The sequence below is a fragment of the Pristiophorus japonicus genome, chromosome 2 (genome assembly GCF_044704955.1).
Source record: "Pristiophorus japonicus isolate sPriJap1 chromosome 2, sPriJap1.hap1, whole genome shotgun sequence".
Lineage (NCBI taxonomy): Eukaryota > Metazoa > Chordata > Chondrichthyes > Pristiophoridae > Pristiophorus > Pristiophorus japonicus.
This window is the reverse complement of record NC_091978.1, coordinates 304715381-304742166: the sequence shown is the minus strand read 5'-3', so window position 1 is coordinate 304742166 and position 26786 is coordinate 304715381. Positions and strand designations below refer to the sequence as shown.

Genomic DNA, 26786 nt, shown 5'->3' with positions numbered 1-26786 from the left:
ATAAATATTGGCCAGGACATCAAAAATCTCTTGGAAGTTGAGGTACATAACATCAATAGGCTTACATGTGTTATCACTTCCTCAAAGAAGTTGGTCAGGCAGGATCTTCCCCTCTGAATCCATGCTGACTGTTGTTAACTGTAGATCATTGCATTGTGTATTTTTGTCAGCGAATGATGAAGGACGTGGCCCTTTAAGCTCCTGGAAACTAGCATAAGGTGTCGCTGGATTGCTACGCAGGCTAAGCCTATCTTTTTTTAGAGGCCATTGCCAGGAAACATCCCTCCACTTTTTGTCTCTTGTTATCGTATTTGTTTCTGATTGTTCAAGAAATCACAGTAGATCAACAGGTTTGCATCATTTATTTATAACAAAAACCTAGAGATAATTGAGTTCCCACTTACTAAGCCCTTATGAAGTGGAAATGTCATTTTAGCAAGAACCTAGAATTTAGCACTGAGGTGAATGCGTCACAAGCTACCTTTAAATTGGCTTCCTCACTTTGATGTAGAACATAATGCTATACTGCAGAGACTTATTTATAACTTTGAGACTGAAATTCTGTTGGTCTTGCTTTTTCAGTGCAAGTGCGATGGAGCAGAACCCATGGCAACCAAAGCAAATGTTGTCGTCCCTGTTCCAAATTGTAGGGATGGGGTCATTTAGCATAGCCGGGGCAGATGCATCAGTTAAGGCTCAGAATGTTGGGTTCACATCATGCTGCTGCAAAATAGCAGATTCAACCCAGAAATGGCCTCACGGGAACACAGTGGCCCCACCTCTGTAGCTCTCAATGGAACTATCAGGCCAACCCTTCAAGGCAATCAATCCCCTCCATGAGGGAGTATCTGCTCCACTAACATTCTGGGGCCTTTACTGGGCCCATATCAGAACATACGCCTGCTCTCTGTATGTTCCGTTGGATCTATTGGGAGGCGCACAGGGTAGAATTTCCCAGCGTCCTCTTGTGAGGCCTTGAAACTGCCACAGCCATGACCCCTTGATATGGGGGTAGCAGCAGATCTGCCCTTCATTTCCTCCCACTAGAATTTCCTAGCTGTTCCTTCATGGGGTAAATCCAGACGGAATTAAGTTGTGCCCCATTTTCCATCCTGCATCTGGCAATAATGCTGGAGGTGTGTCCAGCATAAGGGAGCCTTAATCATTTTGACTCTAGCTTAGTTAGTGAATCTCAATTTCATTCTAATTTCAGCCTTTGAAGATCTTGTTAAATACATTTCTCAACTTGCCAGATTGGTTTGTATAACAATCGCCAAAAAGCACTGTGCTCTCCAGAGACATATATACTTCCTGTATTTTTAGTTGACTGACTAAAACATACAGACATACAAAACAAAACAAAACTCCTTGCTGTGGCAGTTTTTTTGTTGTGGTACCTCTGGTAATGTGAGGATAGAATTTCCACAAGGAATTCTCCAAAGTTTCTGCCAAAGTTATGGCAAGAGATCAGGAGAACCATCAGGGGAATTTTACCCCAAGATATTTTAGGAACAGGAAAAGGAATTAGGCCTAACAAGTACATTCCTTTTGTTTGATCAATTCACCCTCCCTACCTTCTTACCATATCCCTCAAGTGCTTCTCACTCCTGAAAAATATGATGCCTGAAGGCCTGACATCTCACGACCTTCAGTACATCTTCTTTCTTTAGAGTCAAAGTTTTGACCCCATTAATGATGTCTAGTCAAGCCCTGCGGAAACTACCTAAGGAAGAGTGACCTAGCAACCTGATGCCTGTTTGATGACAATTGGCATGGAAATGGTGCTGTGGGAGATGGTTGTAATGAGAGTTATACTTTGTGACATTCTAAAGCATCATTCCCATATGTCACTCTTAAAAAGAAAGGAAAACTTGTATTTTTCAATGCCTTTCATGACCTCAGAACTTTCCAAAGAGCTCTACAGCGAATGAAGTACTTTTTGAAGTGGATTCCCTGTTGTAATGTAGGAAACGCAGTAGCCAATTTGCACACAACAAGCTCCCACAAACAGCAACGTGGTAATGACCAGATATCTGTTTTTGTGATGTTGATTGAGGGATAAATATTGGTCAGAACACTGTGGATAACTCCACTGCTCTTCTTCGATATAGTGGGATGTTTTACATCCACCTGAGAGGACAGACGGGGCCTCGGTTTAATGTCACATCCGAAAGATGTAGCAAAGAGATGGAGCAAAGTTCAAATATCGTGGCGTGTAGAGGCAGTGCTTATTAACTTATTTAAATCAGGCTCCAACTGGAATTGGGAGCGCGATGTGAAATTAATTGGTTCTGCACAGGTTTCCCTGAGGTTGGTAGATTCGCAGGGAAAGTGAGATGAGTGGTAATTTATCAGGCTGCTTATAGGTTAGGAGGCCCGATGGCAATAAAGGTTCAATGTTCACAGCCGCTTTCTCGGTTCCCTCTGGGACACAGTTTGGTGAGAGTACTTGTGATAGAGTTATTTGTCGAGTTTTGAAGTGTTCAGACAGAGAAGGTCATGAATGGTGCTGCCATGGGATCTCTTGATTCAACTTAGGAAGAGGAGGAGAATGAGCATCATCAGCAGCAAGGACGTGCTGTGCAGGGAGCTGCAGGTGGCCAGCAGAGAAAGGGGGAACGAGCTTGCAATGCTGCTGTTTGGGTCTGCAGGGGTTCATTTGTGTACCCTGATACAATTTCCATAGAGGAGGCCAGACCCTCAACGGAAGATTGTATGCTTGAAAAGCCCTGCAACATCACTCTACAAATGTTTCATAGAAACTTACAGCACGGAAGGAGGCCATTTCGGCCCATCATGTCTGCACCGGCCAACAAAGAGCTATCCAGCCTAATCCCACTTTCCAGCTCTTGGTCTGTAGCCCTGTAGGTTATAACACTTTAAGTGCACATCGAAGTACCTTTTAAATGTGGTGAGGGTTTCTGCCTCTACCACGCTTTCAGACAGTGAGTTCCAGACCTCCACCACCCTCTGGGTGAATAAATTTCCCCTCAAATCTCCTCTAAACCTTCTACCAATTACTTTAAATCTATGACCCCTGGTTGTTGACCAATCTGCTAAGGGAAATTGGTCCATCCTATCCTCTTTATCTATGTCCCTCATAATTTTATACACCTCAATAAGGTCTCCCCTCAGCCCCTTATGTTCCAAAGAAAACAACCCCAGCCTATCCAGTCTTTCCTCATAGTTAAATTCTCCAGTTCAGGCAACATCCTCATAAATCTCCTCTGTACCCTCTCTAGTACAATCACATCTTTCCTGTAATGTGGTGACCAGAACTGCACGCAGTACTCTAGTTGTGGCCTAACTAGTGTTTTATACAGTTCAAGCATAACCTCTCTGGTCTCGTATTCTATGCCCCGGCTAATAAAGGCAAGTATTCTATATACCTTTTTAACTGGGACATTGTGCAAAGTGTGCCTGGCAGGACTACCAGTACTTCACACATTTTCTGCTGACCTCTAACATTCTCCTTTTAATTGATTGAACTCCAGGTTCAGCATCTCTATCCAACTGAGCAGAGCTTGGAGAGGACAGCACCCTCCAACGTGGACTATCCAGTGTTTTCTCTGCCACCACTCTATGCTTGCACTTACTTGCGCCATGCGATTCACCAGGTGAGATCCCACCTAACTGTCTAAGAGGATCCACTGATGTGCACGCATCTGTGCAGGAGTCTAGTACACATATGTCATGCGGCAGCGCAATTTGGAGCGTTAGCATAGTGGTTAATTTACGGGACTATTAATGCAGAGGCCTGGACTAATAATCCGGAGATCCCACCACGGCAGCTGGGGAATTTAAATTCAGTTAATTAAATAAATCTGGAATGAAAAGCTAGTGTCAGTAATGGTGACCATGAAACTATTGATTGTCATAAAAACCATGCTTCACTAATGTCCTTTAAGGTAGAAAATCTGCTGTCCCACCAGCAGGACAGACCCACTCAAGCTGGCGGCACAGTGATATACAGTTGGGAGGGAGTGGCTTTGGGAGTCCTCAACTTTGACTCCGAAACCCATTAAGTCCCATAGCTTCAGGTCAAGCATGGGCAAGAAAACCTCCTGCTGATTACCACCTATCGCCTTCCCTCAGCTGATGAATCAGTACTTCTCCATGTTGAACACAACTTGGAAGAAGCACTGAGGGTAGCAAGACTACAGAATGTTCTCTGGGTGGGGGACTTCAATGTCCATCACCAAGAGTGGCTCGGTAGCATCACTACTGACCGAGCTGGCTGAGTCCTGAAGGACATAGCTGCCAGGCTGGGCCTGCAGCAGGTGGTGAGAGAACCAACACGAGGGAAAAACCTATTTGACCTCATCCTCACGAATCGACATGTCACAGATGCATCCGTCCATGACAGCATTGGTAGCAGTGTTCGCCGCATAGTCCTTGTGCAGAAGAATTCAGTCTTCACATTGAAGACACCCTCCATCATGTTGTGTGGCACGGTGCTAAATGGGATAGATTCAGAACAGACCTAGCAGCTCAAAACTGCTATGTGGTGCTGTGGGCCATCAGCTGCAGCAGAATTGTATTCCACCACAATCTGTAATCTCACAGCCTGGCATATCCCTCACTCTACCATTACCATCAAGCCAGGGAACCAACCCTTGTTCAATGAGGAGTGCAGAAGAGCATGCCAGAAGCAGCAACAGGCATACCTAAAGATGAGGTACCAACCTGGGGAAGCTGCAGCACAGGTACCAACAACAGAAGCAGCATGCTATAAACAGAGCTAAGTGATCCCACAATCAACAGATCAGATCAAAGCTCTATAATCCTGCCACATCCACTCATGAATGGTGGTGGACAATTAAATAATTAACAGGAGGAGGAGGCTCCATGAACATCCCCATCCTTAATGATGGCAGAGCCCAGCACTCAAGTGCAAAAGATAAGGCTGAAGCCTTTGAAACCATCTTCAGCCAGAAGTGCCAAGTGGATGATGCATATCAGCCTCCTCGAGGTCCCCACCAGCACATAAGAACATAAGAAATAGGAACAGGAGTAGGCCATACGGCCCCTTGAGCCTGCTCCGCCATTCAATAAGATCATGGCTGATCTGATCATGGACTCAGGTCCACTTCCCTGCCCGCTCCCCATAATCCCTTAACCCCTTATCGTTTAAGAAACTGCCTTTTTCTGTCTTAAATTTATTCAATGTCCCAGCTTCCACAGCTCTCTGAGGCAACGTATTCCACAGATTTGCAAAGCTCAGAGAAAAAATTTCTCCTCATCTCTGTTTTAAATGGGCGACCCCTTATTCTAAGATCATGCCCTCTAGTTCTAGTCTCCCCCATCAGTGGAAACATCCTCTCTGCATCCACCTTATCAAGCCCCCTCATAATCTTACATGTTTCGATAAGATCACCTCTCATTCTTCTGAATTCCAATAAGTAGAGGCCTAACCTACTCAACCTTTCTTCATAAGTCAACCCCCTCATCACCAGAATCAACCTAGTGAACCTTCTCTGAACAGCCTCCAAAGCAAGTATATCCTTTCGTAAATATGGAAACCAAAACTGCACGCAGTATTCGAGGTGTGGCCTCACCAATACCCTGTGATAGAGTATTCAAACAGGCTCATTTCGACAGACTATGAAAATTCACAGACCCCCAAGTCAAGGCTGCTACATGCAGTTCGGCATGTTGCATTAACTCATCAATCAACTTGACATTTTCGGACCTTGGGTAGTGAGCCAATAAGGTCAAAGAAGGCGAGTTCTTTTCTGTAAATTGAACCCGGTATAAAATACAGCCATTTTGACCATGTGTCTCAGTAAGACAAAGAAACTGGCAATCAGCCAGCAGCTTGTTACTCTCTGCCAAGATTAAAAAGTTAAAATTACCATCGGAGTTCGTATTTCATTGGAAATTAAGAGATCTAACACCCTGTATAGCTGTAGCAAGACTTCCTTGCTTTTATATTCCATAGGGGATCAAGGGGTATGGCGAGAAAGCAGGAAGGGGGTACTGAAGTTTCATGTTCAGCCATGAACTCATTGAATGGCGGTGCAGGCTAGAAGGGCTGAATGGCCTGCTCCTGCACCTATTTTCTATGTTTCTATGTTTCTATCCCCTTTGCAATAAAGGCCAAGATACCATTGGCCTTCCTGATCACTTGCTGTACCTGCACAGAAACATAGAAACACAGAAAATAAGTAAAAACCAGTCTTCAACCAATTCGATATCCTCCACGTGATATCAAGAAATGGCTGAGCGCACTGGATACAGCAAAGGCTATGGGCCCTGACAACATCCTGGCTGTCGTGGTGAAGACTTGTGCTCCAGAACTAGCTGCGCCTCCAGCGAAGCTGTTCCAGTACAGCTACAACACTGGCATCTAACCAACAATATGGAAAACTGCCCAGATATGTCTTGTGCACACAAAACAGGACAAATAAAATCCGGCCAATTACCGACCCATCAGTCTACTCTCAATCATCAGTAAAGTGATGAAAGGTGTTGTTGACAGTGCTATCAAGCCGCACTTACTCACCAATAACCTGCTCACTGATGCTCAGTTTTCGCCAGGACTACTCAGCTCCAGACCTTATTATAGCCTTGGACAGAGATGAGGCGAGAATGATTGCCCTTAACATCAGACAACATTTGACCGAGTGTGGCATCAAGGAGCCCTAGTAAAATTGAAGTCAATGGGAATCGGGGAAAACTCCATTGGCTGGTGTCATACCTAGCACAAAGGAAAATGGTTGTGGTTGTTGGAGGTCAATCATCCCAACCCCAAGACAATGCTGCAGGAGTTCCTCAGGGCAGTGCCCTAGGCCCAATCATCTTCAGCTGCTTCATCAATGACTTGAAGCCATGGACTTTAGAGTCCCACAGGAAAGGGTGCTGACCAATGTTCATGTTAAGCTGCATGGCTATATGGCCACGTAGTGGCCTGTAGGTCCTGCGCAGACAGCTCATTGGCTTTACAATGGGAATAACTGCGCATGTGCAAAGATTTGAATGGGCTGCGCAGCCAGTTAAAGGGCCTGCACACAACAACAAAAAATTACATGGAACCTTGGTGTTGACTTATTTACTCAGGTGATGATTTTTGGTATGGACATGTAAGGGTAAAGAGGACTGATGTGTTGTCATGATGGTAAGATGGGTATTGGATTGAGGGAATATCCCTTTATTTTGCAAGGGAGAAGGAGATAAAGTTGTGGTGACAAAGATGGACAGAAGAGACGACTTAAGTGTTGAGATGTACACTGACGGCCCTTGCAACAGTAACTGAGGAGTCCAGAAAGCGGCCAGTCGTCTAATCCTGTTGGAAGCAACTGGCCAGTATCTAGTCAGAATGGAAAAAAAGATCTGTTGCTTACCTACAGAAACCAGCATTAAAATTCTTCAGACTTTTCTGTCTCAGAAACTCCTCATTTCCATCTGTATCAGCTGATCCTGGCTGCTGCTGCGCCTCATGAATCTCAGTTTGCTAACCAGCATCCATTAAAGAAAGACGAGCATTTATACCTGCCTGCCACGGTACCGAAACGGCTCTCATCAAAGTCACAAATGACATCCTTTGTGTCTGTGACAAAGGCAAACTATCCCTCCTCGTCCTTCTTGACTTGTCTGCAGCCTTTGACGTGGTAGACCACTCTCTCCTTCTCCAAAGCCTCTCCACCGTCGTCCAGCTGGGTAGGACTGTACTCGCCTGGTTCCATTCTTTTCTATCTAATCGTAGCCAGAGAATCACCTGCAACAGCTTCTCTTCCGCTCCCGCATCGTTACCTCTGGTGTCCCCAAGGATCTATCCTTGGCTCCCTCCTATTTCTCACCTACATGTTGCCCCTTGGCGACAACATCCTGAAACAGCATCAGTTTCCACATGTACGCTGATGACATCCAGCTCAGCTCTACCTCACTACCACTTCTCTCGATCCCTCCACGGTTTCTAAATTGTCAGACAGCTTGTCCGATATCCAGTTCTGGATGAGGAGACATTTTCTCCAATTAAATATTGGGAAGATCAAAACCATTGTTTTCGGTCCCCGCCACAAACATACCTCTTTGACCAAACTTTTGGTCACCTGTGCCAACTTCTACTTATGCAGCTTGGTGTCAAATAGTTTTGTAGCATAATACTCCTGTGAAGCATCTTGGGACATTTCACTAAGTTAAAGACGCTATATAAATACAAGTTGTTGTTGTTGAGTTTTAGAACTGTTACAACATTAAATTTGTTGCTCTAAATAATAGTTTATAAAAATGACTTTTTGTACAACAGATGTTAAATCAGCATCCGTAGGCAGCTGGTAGTGGAAAGTAATTTAATATCAGAGTTTTAAGTGAGTCCTGCTGACAGCTAGAGTCAGCATGCTGAAAATGCTGCCCATTGAATAAATAAGAGCTTACATGACTGCCAGCTGTGTTATATCACTTTTACCTCACATTCAGGAGCAGGAACACTTCACAACATTTAAGCATTTGGCCCCTGAAAATGCATGGATTGGCACAAGAGCCAGGATGCGACCGTCGTGGTTGACCCCACCAAAGTTCACTGAGTCAGGATAATAGAAAGTGAGCATTAGCTGATTGAGGGTGCATCTGGGGCACCCTGCACATTATCAGAAGAGGCTGCATAGTGTGATACAAGAAGATAAGACAAAAGAATTAGGAGCAGGAGTAGGCCACATGGCCCTTCGAACCTGCTCCTCCATTCAATAAAATCATGTCTGATCTTCTACATCAACTCCAGTTTCTCACCCTATCCGCATATCCCTTGGTTCCCTTAGTACCCAAAAATCTATCAATCTCATTCTTGAATATACTCATTGACTCATTGGCTGAGCATCCATAGCCCTCTGGGGTAGAAAATTTCAAAGATTCACAGCCCTCTGAGTGAAGAAATTTCTCCTCAGCCCAAAGATGGCCATCAGCAACAGCAGAATTGTAATCACCACAATTTGTAACCTCATTGCCCAGCATATCCCTCATTCTACCATTACCAGCAAGCCAGGGGACCAACCCTGGTTCAATGAGGAGCGCAGCACCAGGTGTACCTAAAAGTGATGTGGCAGCCTGGGTAAGCTGCAGCTCAGGGCGACATGCATGTTAATCAATGGAAGCAGCATGCTATAGACAGAGCGAAGCAATTCCACAATTAATGGATCAGATCAGAACTCTGCAGTCCTGCCACATCAGTCCAAAATGACTGACCCCTTATGAGACTGTGCCCCCTAGTTCTAGGCAGGGAAGCAGCCTCCCAGCATCTATCCTGTCAAAGAATCTAAGAATGTTCTGCTTTTCAATGAAATCAGTTCTCATTCTTCTAGACTCCAACTAGTATAGGTCCAGTCTACTCAATCTCTTCTCATAGGACAGCCCTCTAATCCCAGGAATCAATGTAGTGTACCCTTGTTGCACCCAATCTAAGGCAAGTGTATCCTTCCTTACATAAGGAGACAAAAACTGTAGACACTAGTCCTGTTGTGGTCTCATCAAAGCTCTGTACAGTTGTATAAGTTCAATCCCCTCGTACTAAAGGCTAACATAGCATTTGTCTTCCTAGTTGCTTGTGTGCCTGCATGTTAACTGTTATGTCTTGAATAAAGAGTCAGACGAGATACTGCAAGCTCAAAGTAAGGTGTCCTTTATTACAAATCTCAGAGTGCCTCTCCAGCCTGTGAGGCCTCCTTATATACAGGTGTTCCCAAGGGATTGGGACTCCAGGGGATAAGCCCTCTGGTGGTTAGACATAGTATTTACAGGTTTATATATATAACAACACTCCCCTCCCCTCCCCCCCCCCCGCCCCCACAGTCAATAGTGTAACTATTTACAATGTGAGTCGATCTGGGGCCTTCCTTTCCCTGGTTGATTGTCTCAGTGCAAATACTGGTTTTGGTGAGTCGTTTGTTGGGCCCTCGCTGGGCTGCTGAGCAGCTGGCCTTGCTGGGGGTGGTGAGTCCTGCTGGGCAGCTGCGGGTGATGGGTTCTGCTTTGTGGTCAACCGCTGGGTCGGTTGCCACTTGTGTGTGGGTTGGAGGGTCGAAAAAGGTGGAGTCTATTGTGGGTTGTTCTGGATATTCCAAAAATCTGGGTTTGGTTTGGTCCAAGTGTTTCCTGCAGGTGAGTCCATTGGAGAGTTTAACCACAAATACCCTACTCCCCTCTTTGGCCAAAACAGTGCCAGGAAGCCACTTGGGACCTTGTCCATAGTTCAACACAAATACAAGATCGTTTATTTCAATTTCACATGACACATTTGCGCGATCATGATATGTATTCTGTTGAAGCCGCCTGCTCTCTACCTGTTCGTGTAAATCAGGGTGTACTAACGAGAGCCTTGTCTTAAGTGCCCTTTTCATGAGCAGTTGAGCAGGAGATCCCCAGTGAGCGAGTGGGGTCTTGTGCGGTAACTAAGCAGGACTCGGGATAAACGAGTCTGCAGTGAGCCTTCAGTTACCCTTTTCAAACACTGCTTGATTGTTTGAACTGCTCATTTTGCCTGACCGTTGGACACTGGTTTGAACGGGGCAGATGTGACATGTTTGATCCCATTGCGGGTCGTGAACTCCTTGAACTCGGCACTGATAAAGCACAGCCTATTGTCACTTACAAGGACATCAGGCAGGCCGTGCGTGGAAAACATGGCCCGTAGGCTTTCAATGGTGGCAGCGGACGTGCTTGCTGACATTATCACACATTCAACCCATTTGGAGTACGCATCTACAGGCACTAAGAGCGTTTTTCCCAAGAATGGGCCTGCATAATCGACATGGACGCTGGACCATGGTTTGGAGGGCCAGGACAAAACTTAGTGGCACCTCCCTGGGTGCATTGCTTAACTGTGAACATGTAATACATTTCTGCTCGCAGGACTCTAAGTCTGCATCGATACCGGGCCACCACACATGGGATCTGGCTCTCGCTTTCATTATTACGAAGCCTGGGTGGGTGCTGTGGAGATCACTGATGAAAGTGTCCCTGCCCTTTTTTGGCACCAGTACCCGATTGCCCCATAGGAGGCAGTCTGCCTGCATAACATTTCATCTTTGCGCCGCTGGTATGGCTTTATTTCTTCCTTCATCTCTAACGGGACACTAGACCAACTCCCATAGAGCACACAGTTTTTTTACTCAGGACAGTAAGGGGTCCTGGCTCGTCCAGGTTCTAATCTGTCGGGCGGTTACAGGCGATTGCTCACTCTCGAATGCTTCCATTACCATGACTAAATCTGCGGGCTGTGCCATCTCCACCCCTGTGGTGGGCAATGGCAGCCTACTGAGAGTATCGGCACAGTTTTCTTTGCCTGGCCTGTGGCGGATGGCGTAGTTTTGTGCGGACAACGCGGGCGCCCATCTCTGGTGCAGGCCGATGCATTCATATTTACCCCTTGCTTTCAGAAAAGACAGATATAAGCGGCTTATGGTTGGTTTCCAATTCAAATTTGAGCTCGAACAGATATTGATGCATTTTCTTTACCCCATAAACACATGCTAACGCTTCTTTTTCGATCATACTGTAGGCCCTCTCGGCCTTAGACAGACTTCTGGATGCAGAAGCAACCGGTTGCAAATTCCCAAATTCATTCGCTTGTTGCAATACACGCCCGACCCCGTACGACGACACATCACATGCTAGTACCAAACGTTTACATGGATCGTACAACACAAGCAATTTATTTGAACATAACAGCTTCCTAGCTTTCTCAAAGGCATTTTTTTGGCTTTTACCCCATACCCATTCATCTCCTTTATGTAGTGAACAGAGCAGGGGTTCTAACAATGTGCTAAGACCTAGTAAGAAGTTACCAAAATAGTTCAGGAGTCCTAGAAACGGCCGCAGCTCCGTCTCGTTCTGTGGTCTCGGTGCGTTCTTGATTATCTCCGTCTTTGAATCGGTGGGCCTGATGCCGTCCGCCGCGATTCTTCTCCCCAGGAACTCCACTTCAGGGACCAGGAAAATCACTGAGCGTTTTAGCCTGAACCCCACACGATTAAGCCAACTAAGAACCGCCTCCAGGTTCTGCAGGTGCTCGACGGTGTCCCGACCTGTAATCAAGATGTCGTCCTGGAAGACCACGGTGTGCGAGACCGACGTCAGCAAGCTTTCCATGTTCCTCTGGAATATCGGGTAATACAAGCAACTTGTTTGAACACAGCAAGTTTCTGGCTTCTTTGAAGGCCGCCTCTTGATTTTGACCCCAAACCCAGTCATCTCCCTTGCGTAGCAACTTGTGCAACAGTTCGAGCAAGGCGTTCAACCCTGGAAGAAAGTTACCAAAATAGTTGAGGAGTCCCAGGAACGAGCACAGCTCCGTTACATTTCGTGGTCTGGTTGCATTCTTGATGGCCTCTGTCTTCGAGTCCGTGGGCCTGATGCCGTCTGCTGCAATCTTCCTCCCCAGGAATTCTACCTCTGGTGCCAGGAAGACACACATGGATCGTTTCAGCCAGAGTCCGACTCTGTTTAGTCGACTTAAAACCTCTTGCAGGTTGTGCAGCTGTTCAGTGGTGTCACGACCAGTGATTAGGTTGTCATCCTGAAATACAGTGGTGCATGGAACCGATTTCAACAGACTCTCCACGTTCCTTTGGAAGATGGCTGCAGCCGAGCGGATCCCGAACGGGCACCTGTGATACAAAAACAGTCCCTTGTGTGTGTTAATGCACGTTAATTTTTTTGATGACTCAGCCAGCTCCTGGGTCATGTAAGCGGAGGTTAGATCCAGTTAGGTGAATGCCTTTCCCCCTGCTAATGTCGCAAAGAGATCATCGGCTTTGGGTAGCGGGTACTGGTCCTGTAATGAAACTCGGTTGATCGTTACCTTGTCGCCGCAGATTCTGACCGTGCCATCGCCCTTTAATACCGGAACAATCGGGCTGGCCCACTCATTGAATTCGACTGTTGATATGATTCCCTCACATTGAAGTCTGTCCAATTCGATCTCCACTTTCTCCTCATCATGTAAGGGACCGCTCGAGCCTTGTGATAAACAGTCTGTGCCTCGGGGACCAAGTGGATCTGCACTTTGGCGCTTGTGAAGTTGCCGATGCCTGGTTCAAATAAGGATGGGAACTTGCTCAGCACTTGAGCACAGGAAGCATCGTCCACTGAAGATAGTGCTTTGAAGTCTTCCCAGTTCCACTGAATCTTCCCCATTCAGCTTCTGCCAAGCAGCGTTGGCCTGTCGCCTGGTACAACCCACAGTGGCAAGTCGTGTATCTCTCCATCATAGGATACTTTTACATTTGCACTGCCGATAACTGGGATCAGTTCCTTGGTGTAAGTGTGCAGCTTTGTCTGAATCGGGCTCAGCTTGGCTCTTTGTTTTTTGTTGCCCCGCAGCCTCTCAAATGCCTTCTGGTTTATAAGTGACTGACTCGCCCCCGTGACCAACTCCATGGAAACAGGAATGCCATTTATCTTGAATTTCATCATCATGGGGGGACTTTTGGTAGTGAAGGTGTGCACCCCGTGCACTGCTTCCTCGGGCTGAGTCGCCTCTCTAGCTTATACTTTATGATCCTTGCTGGATCGGAAACCTCCTGCCGACTCCTCTGCCACGTTTGAGTCGCAGTTCTTCTGCACATTCGCTGTGGGTGGCCCTTTTGGCCGCAGCCTTTGCACACACACTGTCTGAATCGACACCGATGGGTCCGATGGTTACCCCTGCAATGCCAGCATGTTAAACCATTCACATTTACACCCCTTGGTGGACTCTGAGTCGGACTAATTCTTTGATCAACAGTTATTTTCTGCACAGTATTTGCCAGTGAGTTTTGATTCTGGGAGTGTTATGTTTGTATGTTAATGTATGTACTGTAACCCTCGACCACTGAATGTAGCTTCACCCTGTATACACCATATCTGTACCACCAGAGGGTGCTACTGCTGGAGACATAAGGGTTACCTGTACACTGCAAGTAACCAAATATAAAAGGGAGCTCACCTCTTGGTGTCCTCACTCTAGGAGTTGCAATAAAGGACTAAGGTCACTACAGTTCAAGTACTATACCCTTACATCGTGGAGTCGTTATTAGAGTACTTGCATATACTACAACTGGCAACGAGGTTATGAATTTCCATGCACAATATGTCTAACCTAAGCAACTTCCAACAATTTGCTGATGGGTAAGATTGGAATGCTTTCTGGAAAGGCTAGAACACTCTTTCATCACGGGACTCACCGACCTCGCTAGCGGACAAGCAGAGCCATCCTGCTCAGCAGTTGTGAACCCAATGTCCACGGCCTCATCAGAGACCTGCTAGCCCCAGCAAAGATGACAACCAAGACTTATGCGGAGCTTGTAACTATAATACAAGAACAACTCAAACCTAAAGAGAGCATCCTCACAGCCAGACACCGGTTCTACACCCACCGGTGCCCAAAGGCCAAGAAATTGCTAAATATGCTGCAGATCTGAGAAGATTGGCTGCACCATGTGATTTTGGTGACCACCTCACCAAAGCACTAAGAGACATCTTCATTATTGGAATCGGCCACGAGGATCTCCTCCATAAGCTTCTCTCTGCGGACACTACGGTCACCCTGCAGAAGACAATCAAAGTGAGCCAGGCCTTCATAATTTTGGTCTGCGATTCCAAAAGGATGATGACTCACACCCAGGACTCTAACCCGACGAGTACAGTGAACCGAATGGTGACTTTCAGAGGCAAGACTGCTGCCCCGAGTCCCGCAACCCTAAGTCCGCCACATGGGGCCAACCAGCTAGCCCCGTGCTGTCGCTGTGGAGGAAACCGTTGGCCGATCAGCCGAGCACCAGCGCTGACGAAGACGAAGCACTCAGCTCCTGAAAGAGGAGTACGGAATATATACCTGCTCCACCGAGAGTTCCCCATGGAAAATGGAAGTAGAAATCAACGGTGTTCCAGTCTCGACGGAGATCGACACAGGGATGAGCCAGTCGCTGGTGAATCAGACGGCCTTTGAGAAACTCTGGGATGACCCAAAATGTCCCCGATCCTGGCAAAGCTACTCACCTACACAAAAGGCACCATCCCAGTCGTTGGCAGTGTGGAAGTCCAGGTGTCCCATGGCGGCACGATGCACAAGCTTCCTTTGTGGATCTTTGACGGTGATTGTCCAACGCTGCTGGGAAGAAGATGGATGAAATGTAAATCTGTTGGAGCGATGAAGGCCTTCAGGCCCTGGCGATCGACATCCTACACGGCCCAAACTTGGATCCATCGCAGCACCTGAAAATCCTACCGTCCGACTCGACTGCGTGGTGACAACACAGATTGCACAACTCAACGGCGAGATGATCCAACCTGAACGACCAGACCTCATCTTCCGGGCTCCAATGGCAGGACTCCGAGGGAAGAAGATCGTCGCAGAAGGTAGATTCCTGGCGTCCGTGGCACAACCTGGGGAGAAAAGGATCACCGCAGCCTACCTTGTGGAGAGAAAGAAGATGGCGCCCGCACCATGAGGCGAAGCACCTGAAATCAAGATGGCCACGACCAGAACATATGTTACCGAGCGGCGAACCAGATTGGGGTAAAGATTGCAAGGTACTCTTAAAGGAGACCTGTTAAGTCCTAACTCTAATGTACTGACTTACACGAGACACATGCTGAAGTCAAGGTCACTCAGGACCTGCATTTAATTCCAGCTCTCCAGTGCTGCACTTACCTGAGACCTCCCTTTATATACCACAGTGGGACAGGTATGGAGTGTCTCCTGCAAGTGCACCCCTGGTGGTAAGGTATGCTTATTGTTACAGGTCATATCCAGTTACAGTCATGTATAGCATGGTAAGATACAGTTATATACAGTAATGTGAGATACATGACATCACCCTCCCCCAAGGTCTTATTGCCTTTATAGATTCAGTCTCTCAGGTGGTCTGCGCTCTCACGTGGAGTGTCTTAGTTGTGGTTCAGTTGTTTGCCTTGGTGCCTGTTTTTCGTTCGGTGTGATTGCTGGTATCTCGCCTGGGCTGTCTGTTGAGACTGCCCTTTCCTCAGGTTGTTCCACCTGTCTGTCCGCCAGGTGTGGTGTGAGTTCCACATTGTAGTCTGCCTCTGGTTCTTCAGTGTTATCAGTGAATCTACTTTTTACTTGGTCTACATGCCTCCGGCAGATTCGGCCATTGTCCATTTGTACAACCAGTAGCCTGTTTCCCTCTTTGTCTGTTACTGTCCCTGCAAGCCATTTGGGACCCCGGCCATAGTTTAGCACAAACACTTTGTCCCCTATCTCATTCCACCTCCCCGTCGAATTTCGGTCATGGTACTCAGTTAGCTTTTGACGCTTAGCCTCAACGATTTCATGCATGTCTGGGAAGATTAACGAGAGCCTGGTCTTTAAGGTTCATTTCATCTATAATTGCGCGGGGGGAACCCCAGTCAACGAATGCGGACGAGATCTGTATGCCAGCAGCAGTCGCGACAGGCGGCTCTGCAGCGTGGGACCTTGGATTCTGAGCATGTCTTGTTTAATGATCTGCACTGCTCGCTCCGCCTGGCCATTGGAGGCCGGCTTGAAAGGTGCCGTCTTAACATGATTTATGCCGTGGTCAACTATAAAATCGTGAAATTCTGCGCTGGTGAAGCACGGACCATTATCACTGACCAATATGTCAGGAATGCCGTGCGTTGCAAACATGGTTCGAAGGCTCTCCACAGTGGTGGAGGTGGTGCTCGAGTTTAAAATGGTGCACTCGATCCATTTTGAAAATGCATCAATGACTACGAGGAACATTTTGCCCATGAATGGGTCCGCATAGTCTACATGCAGCCTCGACCACAGTTTGGTGGGCCAGGGCCTTAGGGGGGGCCTCCCTGGGGGCATTACTGAGTTGGGCACAAATGGTGCATCGTCGGACGCAGACTTCCAAGTCCGCGTCAATGCCAGGCCACCAGACATGAGATCTGGCTATGGCCTTCATGAGAATGATCCCCGGGTGCTCGCGATGGAGCTCCCGGACAAACGCCTCCGTAAGGGCATAACTACTCAGCTGCCCCACATCAGGCAGTAGTGAGAGTTCATGCATGCACCTATGGAAGGGTTTGACCTCCTCGGGACAGGCACCGCGAGCCTCTGCCCAGTCACTGGTTAAAACGCATCTTTTAACTAGAGATAACTTGGGGTCACTGGTCATCCAGGCTCTGATTTGGCGAGCCATCATGGGCGAACCTGTGGATTCAAAGGCATTGATTGCCATGACCATCTCACAGTCCTGTTCGTCGGATCCTTCTGTGGTCACCAGGGGTAGCCTGCTAAGCGCGTCGGCACAGTTGTCTCTGCCTGGTCTGTGACTTATCGTGTACTCGTAAGCCGCCAGCATGAGTGGCCATCGCTGAATGCGCACCGAGGCGTTGCCTTGCACTCGGTTAGTAGGGACGTGAGGGGTTTGTGGTCGGTTTCTAACGCAAACCTGGCCCCGAAAAGGTATTGGTGCATCTTTTTGACACCGTACACGCACGCGAGTGCCTCCTTCTCAATCATACCGTACCCGCGCTCGGCCCGCAAAAGTGACCTGGAGGCATAAGCAACGGGCTGCAATTTACTCACATCATTGACGTGCTGTAAAACGCACCCGACCCCGTACGCTGACGCATCACACGTAAGGACTAACTTTTTACCTGGGTCAAAAAAGGCTAAAACACTTTTGGAACATAGAAGGTTGCGTGCCTTATTGAAGGCGCGTTCTTGGGTGTCCCCCCAAAACCAATCACACCCCTTTGAGTAGCACTTGGAAAGGCTCCAGCAGCGTGCTCAAGTTCTGCATAAAGTTTCCAAAGTAATTAAGCAGCCCGAGAAAGGCGCGCAGATCCGAGACATTCCGGGGCCTGGGTGCCAGGCGAATCGCTTCGGTTTTGGATTCGGTTGACGGATTCCATCAGCGGCAATCCTTCTGCCCAAAAATTCAACCTCAGGCGTGAGAAACAGACACTTGGATTTCTTAACTCATCGGCCTACCCGATCCAATCGACTTAGTACTTTCTCAAGATTGCCGAGATGAGAGTCGGTGTCCCTGCTCGTGATGAGTATGTCATCTTGAAACACAACCGTCCCCGGGATGGACTTGAGCAGACTCTCCATGTTGCGCTGGAATATAGCAGCTGCCGACCTGATGTCGAATGGGCATCGATTGTACACAAAAAGGCCTCGATGTGTGTTGATGGTGATGAGTAGCTTAGACTCTTCGGTCAGTTCTTGCGTCAAATACGCAGATGTGAGGTCAAGTTTCGAGAAAAGTTTTCCTCCAGCCAACATGACAAATAGGTCCTCCGCTCTGGGCAGCGGGTATTTGTCCTGTAGGGAGACTCTGTTTATAGTAGACTTGTAATTCCCACAGATTCGCACGGATCCATCAGGCTTCATGACGGGGACGATGGGGCTTGCCCAGTCGCTGAATTCCACGGGAGAAATTATGCCTTCCCGCAGAAGCCGGTCCAGTTCATTTTCAATCTTTTCCCTCATCACATAAGGCACAGCTCTCGCCTTGTGATGGACCGGTCTGGCATTCTGTGTGATGTAGATTCTAACTTTAGCCCCTTTGAAGGTGCCCTCCTGGCTGAAAGAGATGTTCAAAACGGCTTAGAACTGTTGAGCAGGAGGTCTGTTCCTCTGATGACATGGCGTGAACATCATCCCATTTCCAATTAAGTTCTGCTAGCCAGCTTCTCCCCAACAGGGCTGGGAGATCCCCAGGGACAATCCACAGGGAAAGTCGGTTGACCATCCCTTTGTGTGTGACTGAGAGCATGGCGCTGCCAAGGACTGGGATGATTTCATTAGTATAGGTCCTTAGTTTGGTGTCGATCGATCTTTGTGAGTTTTGGTCTGTTGCTTTTGTGCGGCCACAGCTGTTCAAATTGTTGAACGCTCATGAGGGATTGACTGGCCCCTGTGTCCAGTTAACATGTTGACGGGTATCCCGTTGAGTAGAACCCTCATCATAATTGGAGGCGTCTTGGTGTAAGAACAGTGGACATTGATCGTGTTAACCCGCTGTACCTCAGCGTCCCGTGCACTGTTCCAACCGTCTTCTGGTCCGCTTTCCGACCCTTCCGATTCATATACCAGCCGAGCTGCTGTTTTTCTGCATATGTGAGCCAGATGCCCTGTGTAGTTGCAGTTTCTGCAAACAGCATGCTGAAATCGACACACCCTGGTTGAGTGCCTTTCCCCACATCTCCAACACAGACCGTTTCTATTGTTTCCGAAGGATGAGCTGTGTCTAGCTGATCGCCCTTGGGCTTCTCTCAATCTGTTGTTGATTGCTCGGATTGTGGGTTGATGAGATGTGATCGGCCGTTCATGTGGCCCTTGATTTTGATGGCTTCTGGTGCCATTGTCTGCTGTTGAAGGCCTGCTTTCCTGCCTTTGTCTGTGTGTGGGGGTAGTGGTTTGTTTCACAATGTGAACCCCTTGTTCCGATGCCTCGTTGATTGTCGTACCCGAAGTATAGATCAGCCTCGTTTCTTCTTCGCCTGCCAAGAACGTCTGTGCGACCAGCGCTTCTGCCTCTAGAGTCAAGTTCTTAGTCTCTATAAGCTTTCGGAATATGCCTGCATGGCCTATTCCTTCAATAAAAAAAGTATCTCGGTACTTCTCTCCTTAGTTCATCGGGGAACTCATATGAACTAGCCAGCCTCCGAAGTTCCGCCACGAAGTCGGGTATGCTTTGGTCCACACAGCGTCTGTAGTTGTAGAACCTGTGTCTGGCCATGTGTAGGCTGCTCGCTGGCTTCAGGTGGTCTCTCACCAGTGTGCTCAACTCCTCAAACGACTTGCTTGCTGGTTTCTCGGGTGCCAGCAGGTCTTTCATTAAAGCGTATGTTTTTGAGCCACAGCTGGTCAAGAGATGGGCTCTTCTCTTGTACATAAGAACATAAGAATTAGGAACAGGAGTAGGTCATCTAGCCCCTCGAGCCTGCTCCACCATTCAACAAGGTCATGGCTGATCTGGCCGTGGACTCAGCTCCACTTACCCGCCCGCTCCCCGTAACCCTTAATTCCCTTGTTGGTTAAAAATCTATTTATCTGTGACTTGAATACATTCAATGAGCTAGCCTCAACTGCTTCCTTGGGCAGAGAATTCCACAAATTCACAACCCTCTGGGAGAAGAAATTCCTTCTCAACTCGGTTTTAAATTGGCTCCCCCATATTTTGAGGCTGTGCCCCCTAGTTCTAGTCTCCCAGACCAGTGGAAACAACCTCTCTGCCTCTATCTTGTCTATCCCTTTCATGATTCTAAATGTTTCTATAAGATCACCCCTCATCCTTCCGAACTCCAACGAGTAAAGACCCAGTCTACTCAATCTATCATCATAAGGTAACCCCCTCATCTCCGGAATCAGCCGAGTGAATCGTCTCTGTTCCCCCTCCAAGGCTAGTATATCCTTCCTTAAGTAAGGTGACCAAAACTGCATGCACTATTCCAGGTGCGGCCTCACCAATACCCTGTACAGTTGCAGCAGGACCTCCCTGCTTTTGCACTCCATCCCTCTCGCAATGAAGCCCAACATTCCATTCGCCTTCCTGATTACCTGCTGCACCTGCAAACTAATGTTTTGGGATTCATGCACAAGGTCCCCCAGGTCCCTCTGCACCACAGCATGTTGTAATTTCTCCCCATTCAAATAATAATCCCTTTTACTGTTTTTTTTCCCCCAAGGTGGATGACCTCACACTTTCCAACATTGTATTCCATCTGCCAAACCATCGCCCATTCGCTTAACCTATCTAAATCTCTTTGCAGCCTCCCTGTGTCCTCTACACAACCCGCTTTCCCACTAATCTTTGTATCACCTGAAAATTTTGTTACACTATACTCTGTCCCCTCTTCCAGGTAATCTCTGTATATTGTAAACAGCTGTGGTCCCAGCACCGATCCCTGTGGCACAACAGTAACCACCGATTTCCAACCCGAAAAGGACCCATTTATCCCGACTCTCTGCTTTCTGTTAGCCAGCCAATTCTCAATCCATGCTAATAAATTTCCTCTGACTCCACTACCTTTATCTTCTGCAGTAACCTTTTGTGTGGCACTTTATCGAATGCCGTTTGGAACTCTAAATACACCACATTCATCGGTACACCTCTATCCACCATGCTCGTTATATCCTCAAAGAATTCCAGTAAATTCATTAAACATGATTTCCCCTTCATGAATCCATGTTGCGTCTGCTTGATTGCACTATTCCTATCTAGATGTCCCGCTATTTCTTCCTTAATGATAGCTTCAAGCATTTTCCCCACTACAGATGTTAAACTAACCGGCCTATAGTTACCTGCCTTTTGTCTGCCCCCTTTTTTAAACAGAGGCGTTACATTAGCTGCTTTCCACTCCGCTGGTACCTCCCCAGAGTCCAGAGAATTTTGGTAGATTATAACGAATGCATCTGCTATAACTTCCGCCATCTCTTTTAATACCCTGGGATGCATTTCATCAGGACCAGGGGACTTGTCTACCTTGAGTCCCATTAGCCTGTCCAGCACTACCTCCCTCGTGATAGTGATTGTCTCAAGGTCCTCCCTTCCCACATTCCCGTGACCAGCAATTTTTGGCATGGTTTTTGGGTCTTCCACTGTGAAGACCGAAGCAAAATAATTGTTTAAGGTCTCAGCCATTTCCACATTTCCCATTATTAAATCCCCTTCTCATCTTCTAAGGGATCAACATTTACTTTAGTCACTCTCTTCCGTTTTATATATCGGTAAAAGCTTTTACTATCTGTTTTTATGTTTTGCGCAAGTTTACTTTCGTAATCTATCTTTTCTTTCTTTATTGCTTTCTTAGTCATTCTTTGCTGTCGTTTAAAATTTTCCCAATCTTCTAGTTTCCCACTAACCTTGGCCACCTTATACGCATTGGTTTTTAATTTGATACTCTCCTTTATTTCCTTGGTTATCCACGGCTGGTTATCCCTTCTCTTACCGCCCTTCTTTTTCACTGGAATATATTTTTGTTGAGCACTATGAAAGGTCTCCTTGTAAGTCCTGCACTGTTCCTCAATTGTGCCACCGTTTAGTCTGTGTTCCCAGTCTACTTTAGCTAACTCTGCCCTCATCCCACTGTAGTCCCCTTTGTTTAAGCATAGTACGCTCGTTTGAGACACTACTTCCTCACCCTCAATCTGTATTGCAAATTCAACCATACTGTGATCACTCATTCCGAGAGGATCGTTTACTAGGAGATTGTTTATTATTCCTGTCTCATTATACAGGACCAGATCTAAGATAGCTTGCTCCCTTGTAGGTTCCGTAACATACTGTTCTAAGAAATAATCCCGTCTGCATTCTATTAATTCCTCCTCCAGGCTACCCCGTGCGATTTGATTTGACCAATCAATATGTCGGTTAAAATCCCCCATGATTACTGCCGTTCCTTTTTCACATGCCTCTATTATTCCCTTGATTATTGTCCGCCCCACCATTAAGTTATTATTTGGGGGCCTCTAAACTACGCCCACCAGTAACTTTTTCCCCTTACTATCTTGAATCTCCAACCACAATGATTCAACATTTTGTTCGTTAGAGCCAATATCTTCTCTCACAACTGCCCTGATATCATTCTTTACTAACAGAGCTACCCCACCTCCTTTCCCTTCTTGTCTATCCTTCCGAATTGTATGTTTAATTCCCAGTCTTGGCCACCCTGCAACCACGTTTCTGTAATGGCCACCAAATCATACCCATTTGTAATGATTTGTGCCGTCAACTTATTTACTTTATTTTGAATGCTGTGTGCGTTTAGGTAAAGTGTTTTAATACTAGTTTTTAAACCATGATTTTTAGTTTTGCCCTCCTGCAGCCCCTTTATATTCATATATATTGTCCCTTCCTATCATCTTGTGGTTTATACTTACCCCAGTGCTACTCTGCTCTGTTGCCTCCTGCCTTTTGCATTCTTTCTTGGGGTTCTGTTCATCTGCGCTCTCACCCACTCTAACTAGCTCAGAGCCCTCTCCTGGGTTCCGAATACTCCTCGCATTGAGGCACCGAGCATTCAGGCTTGCCTTTTTATTACACTTTGACCCTTTAGAATTTTGCTGTACATTGGCCCTTTTTGTTTTTTGCCCTGGGTTTCTCTGCCCTCCACTTTTACTCATCTCCTTTCTGTCCTTTGCTTCTGTCTCCATTTTGTTCCCCTCTGTCTCCCCGCATTGGTTCCCATCCCCCTGCCATATTACTTTAACTCCTCCCCAACAGCAAGAGCAAACACTCCTCCGAGGACATTGGTTCCGGTCCTGCCCAGGTGCAGACCGTCCGGTTTGTACTGGTCCCACCTCCCCCAGAACTGGTTCCAATGCCCCAGGAATTTGAATCCATCCCTGCTGCACCACTGCTCAAGCCACGTATTCATCTGCGCTATCCTGCGATTCCTACTCTGACTAGCACATGGCACTGGTAGCAATCCTGAGATTACTACTTTTGAGGTACTTTTTCATTTGGCTCCTAGCTCCTTAAATTCGTCTCATTGGACCTCATCTCTTTTTTTATCTATGTCGTTGGTACCAATGTGCACCACGACAACTGGCTGTTCTCCCTCCCTTTTCAGAATGTCCTGCACCTGCTCCGAGACATCCTTGACCCTTGCACCAGGGAGGCAACATACCATCCTGGAGTCTTGGATGCGGCCTTATCATCGCCCAGCCAGTCTTTGGTCACAAAGCTTTGCTGGAGCCTTTCTATAAAGTCATCCCAATTGTCTCCAGCATTGTATTTCTCATCTGAGCTGTTGGTAGCCATTCTGTGGATTCTGTGATCCCGTAACTCGTCGCCACTGTTAAGTCCTGACTCTAATGTACTGACTTACACGAGACAAATGCTGAAGTCAAGGTCACTCAGGACCTGCACCTTTAATTCACAGCTCTCCAGTGCTGCACTTGCCTGAGACCTCCCTTTATATACCTCAGTGGGACAGGTATGGAGTGTCTCCTGCAAGTGCACCCCTTGTGGTAAGGTATGCTTATTGTTACAGGTAATATCCAGTTACAGTCTTGTATAGCATGGTAAGATACAGTTATATACAGTAATGTGGGATACATGACACACCCCATATACCTCTGCCTCCTCGGTCTGAGACTTCTGGTTCGTCGTGATCCACCGTGGATCTGTCCTTCTCTGCAACATGGTGGTTTGCAGGATTAGCAGGGTTTGCAGCTCGCCTGTACATGCGTTGGAGGTGTCCCATTGTTCCACAGCCCTTGCAAACGTATCCTTTGAAGTAGCATGAATGGAAATGATGATCACCCCCGCAGCGCCAACAATGTGTTAATTGCCTTGTATTCACCACCCTTGATGGTGGACTCTGAGTTATCTGTGGACGTTCAGCTGCAGGCGTGTAGGTCCTGCCATGTAAATTTCGATTCAAAAACAACGTTACTTTGTTGACAGTACTTGTAGCAGCACTCGTGTGCTGAGAAATTTATTTGGTACTGTCACTGGTGGCGATAAATGCCTGGGCTATCGCTATGGCTTTACTCAAGGTTGGGGTCTCTACAGTCAAAAGTTTGCAAAGTATTACTTCATGGCCAATGCCAAGTACAAAGAAGTCCCTGAGCATGTGCTCCAATTGTGCTTCAAATTTGCAATGTCCTGCAAGGCTCCTTAGCTCAGTGACGTAGTTCGCCACTTCCTGGCCTTTAGACCTCTTGTACGTGTAGAACCGATACCTCGTCATCAGAACGCTTTCCTTCGGGTTTAGATGCTCCCGGACCAGTGTGCACAACTCATCGTACGACTTGTCTGTGGGTTACGCTGGAGCGAGCAGATTTTTCATGAGGCCATACGTTGGTGCCCCGCAAACGGTGAGGAGGATCGCCCTTTATTTGGCAGCATTCGTTTCTCCTTCCAGCTCGTTAGCCACGAAGTATTGGTCGAATCGCTCCACGATGGTTTCCCAATCATCTCCGTCCGAAAATTTCTCCAGGATGCCCACGGTTTTCTGCATTGTTTCGGTGGGGTTCGTCATTTGTATCTCGTAGCCAGTTGTTATGTCTTGAATAAAGAGTCAGACTAGATACTGCAAGCTCAAAGTAAGGTGTGACCGTAGTCCTTTATTACAGATCTCAAAGTGCCTCTACAGCCTGTGAGGCCTCCTTATATACAGGTTCTCCCAAGGGATTGTGGGATCCCTTGGGACTCCAGGGGATAAGCCCTCTAATCATTAGACATGGTATTTACAGGTTTACATACATAACATTAACTTTCTATGATTTCTCTACAAAGAACCCCAAATCCCTCTGAATAACATTTACTAGTTTTTCACCGTTTAAAAAAATATATTCTGTTTTTTCTATTCTTCCTACCAAAATGGATAATTTCACACTTCACCATATTATACTCCATCTGCCACCTAAGTGCTTGGGGTGCCAGGCCCACCTCCCCAGCCCCCACACCAGAATCTATGAATCCCCAATGGGTCTCATTATAAGTGGACCATCCTACCTAAAACAAAAGAACCCCTTCCTTCAGCAGTCAAGGTTTCACTTGTGCTCGGATAGAAGTATCCCTCAGCATACTGGCCTCTGATTGCATTGGGATCCCTGTAGGCTGAGGAAACTCCCAGAACTGGAGGACCCCATGCTCTATCATGCAGGAATCCAAGTAAGTGTTGGACTCATACTATTGGAAACAGTGGAGACCCCATGTAACAGGGCCACCTCTATTTTCTAGGGGGTGACAGCAGGAGGTTGGTGGAATCCCCAAGAAACTTAGGCCTAATGATGAAATATTTTTGTCAATATTAATCAATCTCCTGTGGTATTGCAGATGCGAAAGTGCAATCAACTGTAGTCTTCAGGTGGCGTGAGGTTAAAGGGCATGAGATAAATGGACCCAGTGCATGTAGACATAAACATTTGTACCCATAACTACCAGGTCATGGTTATTATGACAAGAGAAGGCCCAGCTATCTCTCCCTGACGTTTAATGGCACCAGTATCACCATATCCCCTACCATCAACATTGTGGAACTCCCCATTTACCAGCAGCTTAACTGGATCAGTTATATCAACACAGTAGCTACAAAGGCTGGGTACTCTGCAACAAGAGGCTCACCCCTTGATCCCTTAAAGCCTCTCCCCCAGCTACAAGGCTGAAGTCAGGACCGTGATGGAATACTCACTACAGGTAAGAACATAAGAAATAGGAGCAGGAGTAGGCAATACAGCCCCTCGCGAATGCTCCACCTTTTTATAAGATCATGGCTGATCATCGACCTCAACTCCACTTTCCCACCCGATCTCCATATCCCTTGATTCCCCTAGAATCCAAAAATCTATCTATCTCTGCCTTGAATATATTCAAAGACTCATTATCCATAGTCCTCTCGGGCAGAACATTCCAAAGAATCACAACCATCTGAGTAAAGAAATTCCTCTTCATTTAGGTCTTAAATGGCCTACCCCTTATCCTGTGACTGTGCTCCCTATTTCTAGACATTCCAGCCAGGGGGAAAAAACCTCTCAGCATCTACCCTGTCAATCCCCTTCAGAATCTTGTATGTTTCAATGAGATCACCTCTCATTCTTCTAAACTCCACAGAGTATATGCCCATTCTACACAATCTCTCATCATAGGACAGCTCTCTCATCCCAGGAATCAATTTAATGAACCTTCATTGTATCGCCTCCAAAGCAAGTATATCCTTCTTTAGATAAGAAGATCAAAACTGTGCACAGTACTCTAGAGGGACGAAATTCAGGATCTGTATAAGGCCTGTTTCTGCCGTTTAGCGGCGGCCATTTGGCGGAATCGAGTGGCTGCCATGTTGCAGTCCAATGGCCGCCTGACCCAAATTTAGGTCGGGGATTTTTTGGCCTGCCCCCAATT

General features: G+C 47.0%; 1 protein-coding gene across 1 annotated transcript in view; it reads left to right on the top strand.

The window, feature by feature from the left end:
• The first annotated feature begins 3575 nt into the window (after positions 1–3575).
• Positions 3576–26786, top strand: part of LOC139247491 (E3 ubiquitin-protein ligase MARCHF1-like) — an 801353-nt gene continuing 778142 nt past the window's right edge. The window contains exon 1 of the mRNA XM_070871648.1: positions 3576–3617. The gene's annotated coding sequence lies outside the window, so the exon portion shown is untranslated. The remainder of the gene's footprint in view (positions 3618–26786) is intronic.